The sequence below is a fragment of the Schistocerca americana genome, chromosome 3 (genome assembly GCF_021461395.2).
Source record: "Schistocerca americana isolate TAMUIC-IGC-003095 chromosome 3, iqSchAmer2.1, whole genome shotgun sequence".
Lineage (NCBI taxonomy): Eukaryota > Metazoa > Arthropoda > Insecta > Orthoptera > Acrididae > Schistocerca > Schistocerca americana.
In genome coordinates, this window is record NC_060121.1 from 153147167 (window position 1) to 153160202 (window position 13036).

Genomic DNA, 13036 nt, shown 5'->3' on the forward strand with positions numbered 1-13036 from the left:
CTGAAATGAGAGATCGGCGTATTGATGCTTGTGAAGAACATCTTGGGCGCTTTGAACGAGAAGGTGATGGCATCCTTACAAGAGTCGTTACTGGGGACGAAACCTGGGTTCACTTCCACCAACCGGAAACGAGGAGAGTGAGCAAGGAATGGCGCCATTCCTCGTCACCAAAACCAAAGAAGTTTAGAACAGAACCATCATCAGGGAAGGTCATGCTGACTCTCTTTTGGGACGAAAAAGACGTCGTTTTGGAGAATTACATGTCTAGAGGGACCACTGTCACCAGTGTATCATACACAGATGTCCTGAATAATCATCTGCGGCCTGCAATAAAATCAAAGCTACGTAGATGCTGTCAGCATGTGTCCTTTTGCAACATGACAATGCAAGGCCCCACACTGCCCGTACAACAGCTGCAACAATCACAGACCTGCTTTTTGAGTGTTATCCTCATCCACCATACTCACCAGACCTTGCCCCAAATCATATGTTTGGACCAATGGGAGGAAAGAAGTTCCGCTCTGATGAAGAGGTACGCCACGTGGTGCATGAGTGGCTGCGCCGACTACCAAAAGAATTTTTTTCTAAAGGAATTTATGCACTTTGTAAGCGCTGGAGGACTTGCATTGAGCGTGGTGGAGATTATGTTGAAAAGTGATACAGCGTTGTGCCACTCCCGCACAATAAATAATATTTAAAATAATATTTAAGGTTTTCAATTTTAAATAAAGTTCATTCTTGATCACAGCACTTATGTCTTAATAACATAGGTGACCGGTTTCGGTTATATTTATATAACCATCTTCAGACCCATGGCTTCCTTGGAGGATGATAGGCGGAGCCCTCCTCAGCTCAACAGTTGACTTCTTAGCAGCTGAGGAGAACTCCGCCTACCATCCTCCAAGGAAGCCATGGCTCTGAAGGTGGTTATATAAATATAATCGAAACCCGTCACCTATGTTATTGAGACATAAGTGTTGTGATCAAGACTGAACTTTAGTTAAAATATAATACTCTATTGATCACTGTTTCCAAAATGCTTACCAAAATTTAAGGTTTTCATTTCACTCACCTTATATCAACAAGCCGTGATGAAGATTTAGAATAGCCAGAACATTATTTTAAACATAAGAATATCACATTTCTGTCTACCTATATACATTGGTGTGCAAAACTTATGGTAACATTATGTGCCTTTGCCAAATAACATAGCTCAATTCAGCTTGGGCTATACATAGCAACATCTGCTACAGTATAGTTTAGAACGTAACTCAAAGAAATACGCAACGAGACAAACAGAAATGAAACTCTTATTAAAATTCCATTGAAGTCACTGCGAACTGTGATGGTTCCCTGGACATTACAAAAGGCGGGACATGCTTCTTAATAGGGCGTGTGATCAACACGGAAGGCAGTGTATGCTATGCAATGCACTCCGATGATGGCCACATGCTTGGTGAGGAGCTTTTGTGATGGGACCTTCCAGCGCAGTTCACAACTGGTGGATGGTCGTCGGTACTTGTCGACATTCTACGATACGCCTCTCTTATGCATCCTACACGTGCACGATGGCATTTGTACCGGTGTAAACTATATCTATAAAGATATAGCGCGAAGATCGATAGTAGGCGCTGGATCAAGCGCGCCTCTCACGAGAGAAGCCAGAGGCACACTGACAAGCAACACGCCACCAACGCCCTCTCGACAGCAAGTATTTAGACCGCCGGCTCGGACCAGAAAGCTTCACTAACTAATTTACTCTTCCAGTTTGGCGTCTGTTGTCCGCTTGCAGAATAGATATGGTTGATCGGAGGGTATGACCGTACATAACGACCACATCAGTGCCCATAGCGGGACTACCAGTGAGACTAAAGTTTGTAATAGCACGATTACTGATATTATATGCAAGAGGACTATTACTGAGGAGCTTGTACCACAACACAGGGACCCTATTCAAGTTAAGTAGCAATTCCATGTAAATAAAGAACTGTATTAATCCACGTGTGCATTGGTGTTGTAGAAAGGTGATACCGGCAACCCATAACACCCATCCCTTGCTTCCTCAGGTATAAGATCCAACAGTGGCGACGAGGGTACTATAGCATTTAAGTCGGGAGAACGGGTAGACCAGTTCATTCGCCGTATATCCTCTCGTTCCAAGAGCTCCACCACTTGAGCTGATCGAAGTGGTTTCGCATTGCCACCCGTAAAAATGAAGTCAGGATCGAAGGCACCCCCGGAGCGCTTGGGAAAGGAGTATCATCATCATCGTCATTATCAGTGTTCTGCCAAAAGACAGGATTTCACATGGTGGTTCTCCAGGCTCTCTGGTCTTCTACGATCCTCTTCAGGTCTGCATAATTTCCTCTTCCCTTTATGTCGTCTATCTTGTATCTCCTTCTTCCTCTCAGTCTTCTCCCACAAACCACTCCTTCCAAAGCTTCTGCTAGCAAGCACTCCGTTCTCAATGATTGTCCCAACCAGTTCTTTTTTCCTTTCTCTTACAACCTTCAGCAGACGTCTTCTCTCACCAACCTTTTCCAATATTCTTTCATTACTCACTCTTTCAATCCAGGTTATTCTCTCCATTCTCCTACACATCCACATCTCAAATGCCTCTAACCTTTTTTCATCCTCTCGTCTCAGCGTCCATGTTTCTGCCCCATGTAGTGCCACACTCCAGAAAAAAACATTTGTCAAGCCTTTTCATTAGTCCTTTATCTAATTTGTCACATAAGAGTCTCCTCTTTCTGTTGAATGCCTCCTCCGCTATGGTAATTCGAGTTTTCACCTCCTGGTGACATCTCAAGTCTTCAGTTATTGTGCTTCCAAGATATTTAAATGCACTTACTTGGTTAATGGTAGATTGTTCTATTTTAATATTGGACGGTCTGCGCTTGTACTGACAACCATACTCTTTGTTTTTGCTGTTTTTATTTGCATCCCATATTCCACACAAACTTCATTCACATCTTTCAGCATGTTATTCACTGTCTGCCTCTAATGACATGTCATCAGCAAATCTTATACATTCTATTCTCTTTCCACCAATACATATTCCTCTTTTCCGATCTAAGCCTTTCGTAATAATCTCTTCAAGGTATACGTTAAACAACAGTTGGGAAAGGCAACAACGCCGGCCGCGGTGGTCGTGCGGTTCTAGCGCTGCAGTCCGGAATCGCGGGACTGCTACGGTCGTAGGTTCGAATCCTGCCTCGGGCATGGATGTATGTGATGTCCTTAGGTTAGTTAGGTTTAAGTAGTTCTAAGTTCTAGGGGACTGATGATCTAAGATGTTAAGTCCCATAGTGCCTAGAGCCATTTGAACCATTTGAAAGGCAACAACCTTTTCTAACACCTCGTCCAATGTTGCTTTCTTCTGACATTTCATTTCCTATCCTTATTCTTACTTTCTGGTGTAAATATAGATTCTGTATCAGTCGTCTCTCTTTCCGATCTACTCCTTTCCTCTTCAAAATATCCATCAGCTTGTTCCACTCAACTCTGTCAAAAGCCTTTTCTAAATCTATAAAAACAGCAAAGATATCTCTACCTTTTTCCATATATCTTTCTCCTATAGTTCTTAACAGGCCAATAGCATCTCTTGTTCCTTTTCCTCTTCTAAATCCGAACTGCTCCTCTGCAGTACCTCTATCCAGCTTGGCATATAGCCTTCTATTCAACACTCTCAGGAAAGGAGTACAGAGTCACAATAACGTTGATCGGTGAGCCTAACGTTTACAAGATTCTGAGGTAAGTACGCCCATGAAACGTTATGCCTCCCTACACCGTAACACCTGGATCGCCAAAACGACCGTGTTCGACAGTGTTCCTGTGTGCGCTACATGTTCCTCCACTCGCTATGTGAAGCTACATCCAAAGTTACTAATCAGACCGCATGTTATCTCGTCCGAGAAGAGCACGCGATCGCACCCGTCGTTGGTACCGTCCCTATGCTCGTGGCACCATCGCGGACGGCGCAGCCGATGTGCGTGTGTCAACGGATCACAAATTACTGGTCGTTGGGCAAAGAGACCACCCCTATGCCGTCGTCGTGCCACTGTGGAACGTGATACTGCTGTTAAGCATTGAGCCGTGCGTGGTTCATGTTCCCGCTATCATGTATTTTACACCTTGTTTTTAATGTGCTTCCACCTTAGAGCGTTAATTTAAATTGCTGCTGTCACTGAGTTGCTGCTTTGCCTGACCGTGAGAGCAGCTAGCAGCAAGTATTGATGTATCCCCTCTCTTATTATCTTTGCTCGACTGATATTGCTTCCCGGTCGTTGTCTGTCGTGAGGGAGTTCGCGCTGCCAGTCAGAGGGAACGCATCTGGAGCGCAGTCTGGGCCTCCCATTCTGGGAGTTGCAGTGCGGCACTAATGCAGTCGGATTGGAGCAGCAGGGAGGTCTGCTTCGACATGGCTCGCCCGACCATTTGCCGCCATACATCACTTGAGCCGGGCCACGGTCTTGGTGGATCGTCTGTGGGTCGTCTTACCAGACGACGCGTTTTGGCTTGGAGATCGTTCGTGCGTCGGCTGCGTGCGTGCGTGCGTGTGTGTGTGTGTGTGTGTGTGTGTGTGTGTGTGTGTGCGCGCGCGCGCGCGCGCATCGACTCCCGATTTGTCTTTGTGTCTGCTTAGTTTCCGTTGCGTATCGTTTAGTTCTTCGTACAAGTGTTTGTCAGGTTGTGTGTGTAGTTGGTTTTGTTTCCACTGACGACTATTTTAGATGTTGTTGGCATTCTGAGAGGTTGCTGCGGATCAGGGAAGTTATCTCCATGCGGTGCAGTCGGCTGGGTCCGCTGGCGGTCCCTGCGCAGTGTCGGAGAGTGTGTGGAGCTGTCCGATCGCTACGGGCTTCGTGGTTCACCGACCCAGGACGTCAAAGTTCAGTAGTGGTTTCAACTACCCAATCCACGTCCATTCATGTTGTGTGGTTCGTTTCGGTGGTTCGCTGTTGGGAAGTTTTCCTGTGAGCAACACCGAGTGTTCCTGTTACTGAAATTTAGATGTGGTGCAATTAACTATATTAGTTGACTACAATTCGAGTGCACCAGCGGAATTTTCTGCCTTGTGGCCGTTGGTGTTCTTGTTACCTGCCCTGGCCACTGACGTAAATTCAGGCGGTGTTCGTTTTGGGTGAAGTTAACTATATTACCGTATTTCAAATTCAAGTGTACCAGTGGAATTTTCTGCCTTGTGGCCGTTACCGTTCCGGTTACCTGCCCTGGTTACCTAATTTCAGGCAGCGTCCTTTTCTCACCTGTTGTCACTGTCCAACATGGTGTGTAGATTTGACAGCTAATACATATTTCATGCTGGATAATCACCTTCGTAACCTTTTGTGTTGGAGTTCTCATGTACTGATTTGTGGCAAGTAAGTCGTCGTGTCGGTCGGTCCTGGCTGGGTTCCGACGTATCAAGTGTAGTTGGGCTCACCACCTGTCTCACCTAAATGAACGAGGGCAGACCGACCTCCCTGGAGGCTTCTGAGTGCCGTTTTCCTTATCGTCCTTCTCACTGGTGTTTAATTGTCATCATAGCCGATGATTTAAAAATTCTTGTTTTTTCTGGACTTCACGTATTTTTTTGAACTTTGGAAAATCAATTGTGTGCGCCTTAAGCCGCTTAAAACGTTATTCTTGAAATTACCCTTTAAGCAAAAACATTGCGGCCGTCTGCCTTAAAAGATTATGGTAACATATTTTAAAATTTTCATATGTAATTCTGGCCCTCAGCCGCTTGTATTTCAGCTGGCATATGTTTGTTCTATCTACTTTTGCATTGAGGCTTTCCAGCCTAACTGTGATACCATATATATTTTAATTATTTTATTTGCTATTTTAACTGCATTTTCATTTTGTTGACTTTTAAGATTTCTTGTTTGGAGGCCTTCAGCCGTGAAATAATTGCCTTTTTGAAACTCGTAGTTCTAAAGGTTCGGCTCTGTGTCGTTTTGATTTAAAGGTGTTATTAAATTACAATTCTGAGTGAACCTGACCGACACCTTATTTGACCCTTTCCACAATCCGAATCACCTGTTCTGCCCTGCCGGTTTAGCAAGCGTCTCAAGCGTAGTTGTAATTGAGCCTGCTATTTGACATGGGGCCTTGCCAAACTCTTGGGCTGCTCTCGTCCTTCTTCCAGTTTCCCGATGATTCTTCCCCACGTAAAGTCACCCAAATGTTGTATTAACGAATCCACAATTCGCAGTTTTTGGCGTCACTAGCACCCTGGTGACAGTCTTGATGATTTTTCACTCCTTTGGTTTTTTGAGACAGGGAAGGAGGAGATGCGAAGACAGTTAACATAATATTACTCTGATTGTAACATTCCTGGCAAGGCCATGGGTGCTAATGTTGCTTACGTGTAATACGAAGCATCACTCAGGAACACTGCATTTATTATTTATACGACTGTTTGGCACAATTTTAACTGAATGCATGTGTAAGAGAGGACTGTGCAACCTATCTCTTATTTGTATTGTGCACTACATCAACAAGACTGCGAGAAGAAACACTGAAACAAGGCAGTAATTTTTTCGGGGCCAAAGATCATCCCTCATAGCTGGACTCTACTGATACATTCAATGTCCTCTTTCGAATTGCATGCTTTAGTATTAAACGGCTCAGACTCAGCGACATTCGTTTTCCTCGAAACCACAGTAAATCACAAATACGTGTGAAACTATATATATAAAGCCCCTAATCATTGCAAGAAAAGGTGGTTTATTTTATCGTTTGACCATGGTTTCAACGGATGTAAGCCCGTCTTCTTCGGAACATGTATTTCAAAAAGGTCGGGTTTACATCCGTTGAAACCATGGTCAAACGCTGAATACAATATAAAATCATTTCTTCTTGCGACTGGTTAGCTGGTTTACTGAGATCTAATCGCTGCTGAAGCGCAGCCACATTGAGTCTTTGGTGACCCACTACGTCCCTGACAGGCATCAGAATGTTGGAAGTTGTTGGCGTTCGTATGCATTGTGTGCTGATTATAAACGAGACAACGGCCCTATGTGAAATGCAGAACACCGAGCTTCTAAACTACCTTTCTTCGCTTAAAAACTGCTTAGGGTTTCTTGTTTAAAATCACTGTAGTAGCTTATTGGGGTAGGCAGTATGCGGTTGCGGCATACCTGGGTAGTAGAATTCGGTGAAATCTCGTCGTACCAGGGTCGAGAATCCAATAAAACGACGCCTAGAGTCGCCCGGAATCGTCAACGAGCATTTTGTCTCCAATACAAGTGTTCCCCATTACGTGCTCTATCTTTTTTTTTTCCTTCGAGTCTTCTGACTGATTTGATGCGATCCGCCACAGATTCTCCTCTCCTGTGCCAATCTCTTCATCTTAGAGTAGCACTTGTGACCTACTTCCTCAGTTATTTGCTGGATGTATTCCAGCCTCTGTCTTCCCCTGTAGTTTTTACCCTCTTTAACTCCCCCTAGTACGATGGAAGTTATTGCCTGGTGTGTTAACGTATCCAATCATCCCGTCCCTTCTTCTTGTGTTTCCATGTATTCATTTCCTCGCCGATTCTGCCTTACCCGGTCATTCCACTTAATTTTCAACATTCTTGTCTAGCACCACATCTCAAATGCTTCTTTTCTCTTATTTTTCGGTTTTCGCACAGTCCATTTCTCATTACCATGCAATGCAGTGCTCCAAACGTAAATTCTCAGAAAATTCTTCCTCGAATTAAAGCCTATGTTTGGTACCAGTAGACTTTTCTTGGCCAGGAATGCACTTTTTGCCACTGATAGTCTTCTTTTTATGTCTTCCCTGCTCCGTCCGTCATTGGTTATTTTGCTGCGTAGAGTTTCTTAACTTCATGTATCTCGTGACCATCAATCGTAATGCTAAGTTTCTCGCTGTTCTCACTTCTGCTACTTCTCATTACTTTCGTCCTTCTTCGATTTACTCCCAATCCATATTCTGCATTCATTAGACTATTCATTCCATTCAAAATATCCTGTAATTCTTCTTCCCTTGTACGCAAGATAACAATGTCACCGGCTAATCTTATCGTCGATATCTTTTCACCCTGGATTTTAGTCCCACACTTGAATCTTTCTTCTATTTCCGTCATTGTTTCTTGGGTACATGAGCTGTTAAGCTGACTGAGCGATAATTCTCACACCTGTTGCCCCTTCGGAATTGTGTGGACACACCAGCCTTTTCGGTTAATTTGTCTATTTTTTCCCACTTCCGCCAATGATTTTAGAAATTTCGATGGAATGTTACCGCTTATTTGATCTTAAAGCTCTCCAGAGCTCTTTTAAATTTTGAGTATAATACTGGATCTCCTACCTCTTCCTTATCGACTCCCGCTCCTTCCTTTATTACGTCATTATACAAGTCTCCCCCCCCCCCTCCCCTCACTCATAGAGGCTTTCAATGTACGCTTTCCACCTACCCGCTCCCTCTGCTGCATTTTACAGTAGAATGCTTATTGCACTCTTAATGTTAACCCCCTTGCTTTTAATTTCACCGAAGATTCGAAGATTGTTTTGACTTTCCTATATGCTGAAACAATCCTTTTAAGAGTTATTTCTTTTTCTATTTCTTCACATTTTTCATACACCCATTTCGCCTTGGTTTCCATACACTTCCTTCTTATTTCATTCCTAAGTGGCTTATACGTCTCTACTCCTGATTTTCCCTGAACATTTTTCTACTGCTTTCTTTCGTCGGGCAACTGAAGTATTTCTTCTGTTACCCATGGTTTCAACACAATTACTTTCCTTGAAGCGATATTCTTCATTCCAACTTCTGTGATTGCCCTTTTTAGAGATGTCCATTCCTCATAAACTGAATTGTTTACTGAACTATTCGTATCGCGGTCTCTATAACCTCAGAGAACTTCAAGCATATTTCTTTTCTTAGCATTTCCGTATTTCAGTTTTTTGAACTTTCTTCCTGACTAGTTTCTTAAATTTCAACGTGCTGTTTATTACTACAAAATTGTGATCTGGGTCTGTATCTGCTCTTGGGTACACCTTACAACCCAATATCTGATTTCGGAATCTGTGTCTGAGCATGATGCAATGTGGCTGGAATCTTCCCGTACCTCCCTGCCCTTACCAAATATACCTCCTCGTCTTGCGATTCGTGGACAGAGTATTTGCTATTACTAACTAAAATGTATTGCAGAATTCCAAATCTTCAAATGTGTGTGAAATCTTACGGGACTTAACTGCTAAGGTCATCAGCCCCTAAGCTTACACACTACTTAACCTAAATTATCCTAAGGACAAACACACACACCCATGCCCGAGGGAGGACTCGAACCTCCGCCGGGACCAGCCGCACAGTCCATAACTGCAGCGCCTAAGACCGCTCGGCTAATTCCGCGCGGATATTGCAGAATTCAGTTAGTCTTTCTCCTGTCTCATTCTTACTACGAAGTCCATATTCACTTTTTTCTGCTCCTTCCCGTACAACAACATTACAGTTTCCCGTCGCTATTAGGTTTTCATCTCCCTTTATACGTTTTACGTGTCGGAGCGTGGAATGTCAGAAGCTTGAACGTGGCAGGTAAGCTAGATAATTTGAAAAGAGAAAAGCAAAGGCTCAATGTAGATTACCCGTCGAATAGTTTCTCTGTGTCTCCATCTTCTGCTTGCTGCACTGACATGTGTACCTGAACTAGTGTTGTTGGTGTTGGTTTGATGTCGATTCTAAACTGTTCTCAGTTATACACTCTCTGCCCTATTTTACTATTCATAAGGAATTCTACTCCCATTATATCATCTTCTGCTACTGTTGATGTTACACTATACTCATTTGACCACAAATCCTTGTCTTCTTTCTATTTCACTACACTGACATTGAGCCTTTGCTGTTCCCTTTTTAAATTATCTAGCTTACCTGCCACGTTCAAGCTTCTGACATTTCACTCTCCGACACGTAAAACGTTATTCTTTCGTTGGTTATTCGATTTTTTTCTCACGGTCACCTTCCTCCTTGGCAGTCCGCTCCCGGAGATACGAATGGGGAACTAGTTCGGAATTTTTTTCCAATCGAGAGATCATCATGATGCTTTTTCGATTACAGGCCACGTGTCCTGTGGATACACGTTACGTGTCTTTAATGCAGTGTTTTCCATTGCCTTCTGCATCCTCTTGTAGCTGATCATTGCTGGTTCTTCCACCTTTTAGAACAGTTTCCCACCCCAAGAGCAAGAGAGGGCCCTGATATTCTGCCCGCTTCTCCGCATCCTTCAGAAGGCCGTTGGCAGAATGAAGGTGACTTCTTAACGCCGGAAGTCTTCGGCCACTATTACTGATTACATTTTTCAAAATTTAGGCAGGGGCCAAGCTCTAACGCAGGATCGAGGACTTTTCGCTATTAATCAAAGACACTACCCACTTTTTTCCCTCTCTTTATTTTGATCGTTATTGTTCTTGTCTCTCGGACACGTCGGACACGTTGGCCATAGACTAATCTTCGACCTTGTACGTACCAACAGATATTCTATCTTTTGGACGTTGTAAATGGTCTTTAAGGTATTGTGTTTGAAGCAGTTTATGAAATGGAAGTATATCATACTCAAAGAATGAGTGGTTCAGCATCAGTTTGAAAAAGGTTTGGTTATAAAAACTACAAATAAAGTAGGAAATATGACAGTCTTCTTATCCATGTTAACACATTAAAAGATGCAGTTAAGAGTAAAACTAATGAATTTTTTTTTTATTATTATAATACACGAGCCACCATTCCAGTTTGTCTTCATGTCCATCTTGACACACAAGTACTTTGCGCTAGACATTTTATTGAGCAACTATCACCTTGTTTCACTTTACTGTACTTGTGACGTCCCACGAATATTGGGTAAATGCCGGATTACAGGTTGAAAGATCTGAGGTTTGTTTCCTGTTCTGCGTTAAGATGTTTTTCTGTTACTTGGTGGTTCACTTATGTCTGTCAGTTATTTATTAACGCGAAAAACGTCAAGCAGCATCGTGGTTCGGTGTCTACGTTAAACTGTGGGGTCTCCCTTTACCTGGGTAGATAGTTCAGTTCAGAGGTCGGAATAAGACAGCAGCATACAACCTCCAGCACGCCTAGTAAAGTGCACTGCCGTATTCACGTCACAGTTGGGTTGAGGATGACAATTCTCCTGTACTTTTTGTATAAAACCCTCGTAAACGATGTGACTTGTATAACTCCTCTGCTACTGAATACTACTGTTTTTGGGATTATGAGTGTTAACTTTTAAATATAATTTTCAGCAATGGAATTTATATCTGTTCGTATGATGTAAACTGACTACAGTAAAATCGTAGTGAGAGAATCTGCGAAATGCAAACTTTAATGTTAATCACTCAAACTGCCGAGTCTTTATCTTGAAAAAGTGTTCTGATGTAGCTTCTGTTGGGCTGGTGCATAAATTACTGGCGTGTTTATTTTGAACGATGGTATTCCGCTTACTATGGATTTATTTATCGATTGCCAGTTTCGGCTTGTAGCTGACTGTTGCTATTTGACTTTATCTATTGTCATTTTGTCATTAGTGAGTGCAGCTGTGGTCGCTAGAAGATGGAGTGCCAAGTGGAGAAGTCGCAACATTTCCAACATATTCTTCTGTTTTAATTTAGTAGAGGAGTAACCAACTGCGACATAAATGCTGTACGGGGTTTATGTATATGTTTTGACGATGCCATTGCGCCCTTATCCCTTTAGGACATGGTATAGAAAAGATTTGAGGATGGTCATTACTGACTGAAACCGGTCATCGTCAAAAGAATTGATATTGTGATCAAAGACTGAAAACATTTAAAAAACATTTAGTAGGGGGGTGACTGCAGTAGAGGAGGCCAGAAACATTTGTGTCATGTATTAGGGTACGAATACGGCAAGAAAATGGTTTTCTCGTTTTAATGACGATCGTTTCTATATTAGTGACTCCTCACGTTCAGTAAGAACTTCGAGGTGTAATGGGAACGCACTAATCCACAAACATCCATATCAGTGCACTAGAAAAATGGTAAGTTTGATGCTGTGTCATAATTCCACCATCGTGCGACATTTGCATGGAATGGGCAAGATTAAAAAATCGTGTGTATAGGTACTGCGGCAACGGCCTTGCCGCAGTGGATACACCGGTTCCCGTCAGATCACCGAAGTTAAGCGCTGTCGGGCGTGTCCGGCACTTGGATGGGTGACCATCCGGACCGCCACGAGCTGTTGCCATTTTTCGGGGTGCACTCAGCCTCGTGATGCCAACTGAGGAGCTACTCGACCGAGTAGTAGCGGCTCTGGTCAAGCATACCATCATAACGGCCGGGAGAGCTGTGTGCTGACCCCACGCCTCTCCTATCCGCATCCTCCAACTGAGGATGACACGGCGGTCGGATGGTCCCGAAGGGGCCACTTGTGGCCTGAAGACGGAGTGGTGGTATAGGTACTGCATGCTCTATGCCAAAATCACAAAAATCAGCCGGTGGCCATAAGTGCATCTTTGCTTTGTCGTCATCACTCAGCTCATGAAAATGATACGAGCGGAAACAAATTACAGGTGCAGCCTTTATCGACCTTACAGCAGCTTACGACACCATAAACCACAGTAAGTTAATATCAAAAATATATAACACCACAAAAGACTACCGACTGGCGCAATTCATCCAGTGCCTGTTGCAGAATAGACGGTATTTTGTCACGCTGCAGTCGAAGAAGAGCCGATGGCGGACCCAGAAAAACGACCTACCTCAAGGTAGCGTCCTCGCCCCATTGCTGTATAATATTTATACCAATGACCAACCGATCAGCATGGACGCTCGCTCCTTCATCTATGCAGACGATACAGTCGTTGCCACCCAGGGAAAAACCTTTGAAGAGGTAGAAAGTAAATTAACTTTAGCGATTGAAAAGCTGGGTGACTATTATGATAATAACCACCTCAAGCCAAACCCAGCAAAAACCCAGGTCTGTGCTTTTCACATACGTAATAAGGAAGCAAGGAGGAAAGTCAACATAAGCTGGAAGGGACAACATCTATCTCACTGCGACACACCAAAATATCTTGGG

General features: G+C 43.4%; 1 pseudogene; it reads left to right on the forward strand.

The window, feature by feature from the left end:
* Positions 1-12084: 12084 nt before the first annotated feature.
* On the forward strand, positions 12085-12202 carry LOC124607879 (annotated as a pseudogene).
* The last annotated feature ends 834 nt before the right edge of the window (positions 12203-13036 follow it).